Source organism: Euprymna scolopes, chromosome 42 (assembly GCF_053919585.1).
Source record: "Euprymna scolopes isolate OS-2025 chromosome 42, ASM5391958v1, whole genome shotgun sequence".
Lineage (NCBI taxonomy): Eukaryota > Metazoa > Mollusca > Cephalopoda > Sepiida > Sepiolidae > Euprymna > Euprymna scolopes.
In genome coordinates, this window is record NC_136523.1 from 46,930,293 (window position 1) to 46,937,671 (window position 7,379).

The following is a 7,379-nucleotide window of genomic DNA, read 5'->3' on the forward strand; positions in this document are numbered from 1 at the left end:
GGTTGTTTAGTCCTCTGCAACAATAGCACGTACCTTACTTCTTATCTTTGTAAACCAGAGAGGTCAATGAGTGAGCTTATGCATAAGACTGCAAAGGAGTGTGAAAATGTTAGGAAAGTCATGAGCAAGGTAGATGGTTTAATCAACAAAAGAGAAACCAGTTTGCATGAAGCAATAATTAGAATGTTATCCATGCCTTTGTGGTGCTCAAACAATCAGGTTGTCCTTGTGCCCACTGTTTTACAGAGAATGCCCAGCTATAATCCAAATGATCTTGATATCTTTTCTGCCAATATTTTCGACAAATATGCTGCATGGCCAGATCATCTGGAACGCCTTTGTCGAGCAGACTTCGTATCAAAGTACAAGCATTTCATATCTTCAAAAAAGCCTGATACATTGATCAAAGACAGAAAAGAGGATCGTTATTTTCATGGCAAGTGCTCGACTGAGCTTCAATCTATGGTACCCCCTCGCCAAACTTTCACAAGAAAAGCTGAAAACACTATCAATAATTCCCCCCCACTCTTTATCTGTGCCTAAACCTAAACGTGTCTAACAGACTTCATATCAAACTTAAAAGCGTTTCATATCTTCTGAAGAGCCTGATACAGAGCAACAGTTTTTCCAATCAGTGATTACCTTGCGCCAGTAACTCCACGTAAGGTGATAAACTTGAAAAACAACCTTGGGAGGATGCGCTTGCAAGCTAAACCATGTGTGTTTAGATGGCTTCATGTGTCCAAAGGCAGGAGTAGCGAAGGTTATAGTATATGTATCCTTTGATTGTACTTGAGGGATGAGAACAAACTAATAAATTCTGACGGTTCATATGTAACTAAGTTATACGAGATTTTTGACAAGATTAAGCATAAAACTGAACTGTATGATAAGTGCGTTGAAATTAGCGAGGAAGATTTGGAGACTGTATATGTTACTGACAGTGATGAAGGAGAACAAGAAGCAAGTGATGGTTTGGATCCAAAATATTCAAACCAAATTGGCCTGGAAACTGAACACCTCTTCCTACAACAAATACTAAGCCCGCTGATTTGCTCATGCATCGACAGAAATTTTTGAATGGTGTTTCCGTCTTGAATGCAGACCAGCGATCAATCTTTCAGTTTGTGATGAAGCATGCCCATTCCACTCTACACAATGAAAGGAATGGACTTCCACCGCCAAAGCCTTTATATTAATGTTGGGATGATTAATCGGAATCGGAATTGGAAAAATCGGAGCTTTTTGGGGTATCAGCATCGGTATCGGAATCGAAAAAATTTGAGCCTATTTTCCGATTTTAAAACCGATTCCTTAAATTATCTTTTTTTTAATTTGATTTTAGTTTAAGAAACAGCTTCCGCCGCTGATAGTAATGATAAAATAATAAATATTTAATGATTTAAACTTCCAGTAAGACTAAAATCACCCTCTCACTAGTGTGTTTTACCGTATGATAAAATATAGGCACATTCAAGATGTGTTTTTACGATAATCGGTACAAAATAACAATTTTATAGTTAAATACTTAGAGATTTATAAAGAATCAGAATCGGTAATTGCATCGGAATTGGGAATTTAGTACGGAATCGGTAATTGTATCGGAATCGGGAAAAATATTGGAATCGTCCCATCAGTGCTTTTTATGTTTATTTGAGTGATTGTGGTGGGACTGGAAAGAGTCATGTGGTTAAGCTTATAGCTGATTACTTCACGCGAACACTTTCTTGCAAGGATATGGAACCCCCAGCTTGTTGCAGCTTCCACTGGTACTGCAGTCAGTAAAATAAATGGCACCCGACTTAACACAGCTTTTCATCTTACTATTTTTCATGGCACATCAAGAAAGACCCTTTCTGATAAAACTTTAAATGATCTAAGTACAAAGCCCAAAAATTTGAAGGTTCTTATCACTGACAAGATCTCCATGATTACCTATGAAGATTTCTTCAATGTTTTTTGCACTTTATGTAAATTGTTAGACCCAGACACTGAATTTGGTGGAATTTCTATCATTTCTTGTGGTGACTTCCTTCAATTGCCTCTGGTTTATGGAAATGCAGTTTTTGTAAAATCACTAAAGTCTGGCACTATATCTCAGTTTCACGGTTGCTAACACACTCTACAGCATGGCCGGGTGGTGATTTGGCCATAAGCGTAGAGATACAAAGAAATGCAATCCCAGAATTCCCTTTCTAGATCAAGCTTTTTTTTTCAGCCGGACGACATGTGTTTCTATCCCTCCGTGAACGAGAGGGGGGTACTCTCTTTCCATCAGTTACGACGATGTGTGTAGCTCAATCTAATAATTTTTAAAGTTTAAGTATTAATTGATTTTGATCCTTTTTGTAAAACATTGTTAAATATTGTAAAATATTTATGTATAGAAATAAAATAGTTAAGATTTCTCATAAATATTACGATTGTGTTGTGTTGTGTGTTTTATGGAGTCTGCCATGAACACCTCCATCAAACAACAAAGTGGTCCGGAGGACGAAGAAAGAAAATTCTAACCAGAATGCCACCAGGGTGAAGAGGTCATCTTGAAAGAATAACGGAGCCACACCCACATCCAACATCTCAGGTATGATTTTCTTCTTGCTACACAGATCTTAATGACTGGCCATCTTCACATCTTCATGAGACTGCTTCCAAGACATTTAGTGTAACACGTGAAGCCAATGACATGCCAGTGACCGGCTGATCGTGTTATATAGGTCTTTCCGCTCCAATCTACCTCACATTTGGAGAGACTTTTTTCAAGCTGCACGAATTGACACACATATTGTGAGACAGTCAGGTGATCCTGAATTTGCAGATATATTTAGTAGGGTTCGAACAGGTGATCGCATGACCTGGATATTGAATTCATTAAAAATCTGGAAAACACTGATTGGCGAGAGTTGGAATGGTGTTCACAACACACTTTATCTAACAAATCGTCTGTTTTGAAAAAATGACCAATGCTTGCAGATGCTACTAGGAAAAAAAGCAATCATAGTAACCAAAGATTCTTGCAGAGATGAGCAAACACGATGCGTCACTACATAAAACTGGTGGACTGCCACATTCTTTGACTATTTGTGTTGGCGCTCGATGCCTTATGAGGAAGATCTTGATGATCGTTTAGTCAATGGTTCAACAGGAACAATAAGAAGGTTCAACGTATTTCATCTTCATGCATTGCAAGGCAATGTGTATGTTGAATTTGATAACTGAAAAGCTGGTACAAAGCTTAAGAGGAGGAGAGCAAAATCTCGAAACAATTGGGTTCTTGTCACAGCCACATCAGTCTCCTTTTGCTATGAAGCGCAAGGCTTCAGCTACTAATTAACACGGAGACAGTTTCCACTGATACCAGCTCATGGAATGACAATCCATAAGTCTCAAGGTTCCCAATACCCTCACTTTAACATTGACTTAAACAGAAGTACCAAGAACCCAAATAGAAAGTGTCCGGTTCCAATGGGGCAGCTTTACACAGCACTCAATTGTGCAGAACTCTCTTGCAATTTGACCAAAAGAAAATCAAGGTCAACATTACAGCAGTGAAAGAGATGGAGAGAATGCGCCAAGAGAGTCTATTTTCCTGGCAGTACCTTCTTACAACAACGTCATTGACTTACTGCAAGTAACTCGCCGAGATTCAACCGAACTCAGTGCTGACAACGACGACACCTTGCCGCTATAAATCTCTGATTTGGTGATAATTATATATATATATATATATATATATATATATATATATATATATATTTGGTGAGAATAATATATATATATATATTTGGTGATAATAATAATAATAATAATAATAATAATAATAATAATATATATATATATATATATATATATATTTGGTGAGAATAATATATATATATATATATATATATTTGGTGAGAATAATATATATATATATATTTGGTGAGAATAATATATATATATATATATATTTGGTGAGAATAATATATATATATATATTTGGTGAGAATAATATATATATATATATATATTTGGTGAGAATAATATATATATATATATTTGGTGAGAATAATATATATATATATATATATATATTTGGTGAGAATAATATATATATATATATATATATATATATATATATATATATATTTGGTGAGAATAATATATATATATATATATTTGGTGAGAATAATATATATATATATTTGGTGAGAATAATATATATATATATATATATATATTTGGTGAGAATAATATATATATATATTTGGTGAGAATAACATATATATATATATTTGGTGAGAATAATATATATATATATATATTTGGTGAGAATAATATATATATATATATTTGGTGAGAATAATATATATATATATATATTTGGTGAGAATAATATATATATATATATATATATTTGGTGAGAATAATATATATATATATATTTGGTGAGAATAATATATATATATATATATATTTGGTGAGAATAATATATATATATTTGGTGAGAATAATATATATATATATATATATTTGGTGAGAATAATATATATATATATATTTGGTGAGAATAATATATATATATATATATTTGGTGAGAATAATATATATATATATATATTTGGTGAGAATAATATATATATATATATATATATATTTGGTGAGAATAATATATATATATATATATTTGGTGAGAATAATATATATATATATATATATTTGGTGAGAATAATATATATATATGTATATATATATATTTGGTGAGAATAATATATATATATATATATATATATATATATATATATATATATATATATATATATATATATATATACATATTTAATTTTACTCAGTCGTTTGTATTTTTCTTGCAAGCATACACTTGTTTATTACACTGGTGTCAGAAGTGGGATCATATATATGTGCCACCTTTGTTGGTAATTTTATAAGTTCCAAATCTCAGTGACTATTGATCAGAATCTAACAAATGACGTTGGAAAGGTAATGACTTGACTTGTGTAGTGGGCTATGTGACATTAGCCCCTTAGGTCGTACATTAAGGAGATCATCCAAAATCCAAAGCCTATTTTTGGCATTTTTTTTACAGCCATAAAATGTTTCGGTAAAGGTGCAGTATCTTTCCATTCTCAAAAAATCCTTAAAAAAAGGCACTACATATAGGTTTTCAAGAATGCTGAAAATGAAAATAACGTTTAAAATTCCAGGAAACAAGTAGTTTCGAAGATATAAAGAAATTATTGTTTTAAAAAGTGTGGAATCACTTTTTATATTAATTTAACGTAAAATGAGCACCCCCACCTTACGGCCACCTTTTTGGGGGATTTGTTATTTTTTTTAGGGGTGGTGTTTATTGTGGCCTGGTAGACTAACACAAAACCTATCTTAAAAAAAACCTTGTCTATAGGTTTCCGGGTGTGCTGAAAACGAATATCGCATTTAAATTATCTGCAAATAAGTATTTTTCCAGATATTAAACAAAAATAGGCGCACTTGCACGTACAACAATGGCCACTACTTATAATATAAAGAATTACATTACCATATACCCGGATAAATGTTTATTTGCGGAAAATTTAAATGCAATATTCGTTTTCAGCACAACCGAAAAGCTATAGTAAACAAGATTTTTAAAGTAGGTTTTGCGTTGGTCTGCCGGGCTACAATTACCAATTAAACACCACCCCTGAAAAAATAACAGACGCCCCCTCCCCCAAAAAGCTGGCTATAAAATGTGTGTTCATTTTATGTTAAATTAATATAGAAAAATGATCCCCCACTTTTTACACTGTAAATTCTTAATATCTTTGGGACTACTTGCTTCCTGGAATTTTAGACGGTATTTTCGTTTTCAGCACCTTCGAAAAACTGTAATAGTGGTAATTTAAAAGATACTGCACCATTACTAATGTTTCCATCATAGTCATTTGCTTTCCTAGTTTTGCATATGAATTACAAAATATCCGATATGTTCCCAAAACCTTTGGCCTTGATGGAGGGGAGACTAAAACTTGCTGCTTTGATTTCAAATGATCTGAAATAACAGCAAGGGGAGACTTGATTCCAAATATTTCTCATACATAAAGTAAATTTCACAGTGTATAAAGATTATTTGATACTGAAGATATTCATAATCGTACCTTATTTCCAAAAAGAGGGGAAATATAATATACTAGCATTTCAGCCCGCCGTTACCCGGGTATTTGAATGTGTCTGTTGAACAAACAAAAAGTGTGGTAGTAGGAAGGCAGGCTCGAACCTGTGCCGCAAAGGAGGAAAAGAACGGGGTAAAACCTAACGTCAAACCGGAAGCGACATTTTTTTAAATTAAGGCTAGACAATCTAAAGGAGAGGATAACTTTAAAAAATATCGGCGAAAAAAGTGACCCCCGCCTGTAGAAAAGTTGAAAGGGAAAATATTAATGTTTTTAGCCAATGTAGTTGAAAGGGAAGATATTAATGTTTTTAGCCAATTTTTCGATATTTGTCGTATGAAAGGTCGAACTTCAAAACGATACTGATCTTAGTAAAATCAGTCGCCTCTATTGAAAGTTTAAGGCAGACATGCAAACAGACATACATACATACATTTATATATTGGTAACTAAAGATTTTCGACCCAAACTGATTAAAAAGCTTTCCCTATCTCTGAATACCCTTTATGTAAAATTTCAAATATTTAGACCAGAAATTGTCTGAGCAATTTGGAGGAGACCGCAGAGGTCAATTTTTTAAAACTTTGACCTCTATTATAACCCCTTAAAATTTATTGTTTTGGACTCAAATCAAGTTATTAAGTTAGATCCATGTCCAAGGAACCTATATCTAAAATTTCAAGTGCGTAGACCCAAAGTTGTCGGAGGAGTTTGGTAGAGTTCTCAAAGGTAGAATCGTTGAACTTTGACCCCTTAATCGCCAAATTTCTGGCCAAAAACCGATCACATCGATTTCCCCAAATCTCAGTAACCTGTATATCAAATTTCGAGTCTGTATTCTAAAAATTGACAAAGTTATTGCATAGGGAATTGTACACAGACACACAGACACACAGATACACAGACACACAGACACTTTAACTTATATATATATATATATATATATATATATATATATATATATATATATAGATATATAGATAGATAGATGAGAAATATTTGGAATCAAGTCTCCCCTTGCTGTTATTTCAGATTATTTGAAATCAAAGCAGCAAGTTTTATTTCCCCCTCCATGAAGGCCAAAGGCTTTGGGAAAATATATATCTTCTAATATATAAACGGCTATATGTCTGTCGGTCTGATTGTCACTATATTTTTAAACTCTATCTCCTCTGAAACTAAAAGTCGCAGAGCTGCGCTAGGGGCTCTAAATGATTGGATTTTTTA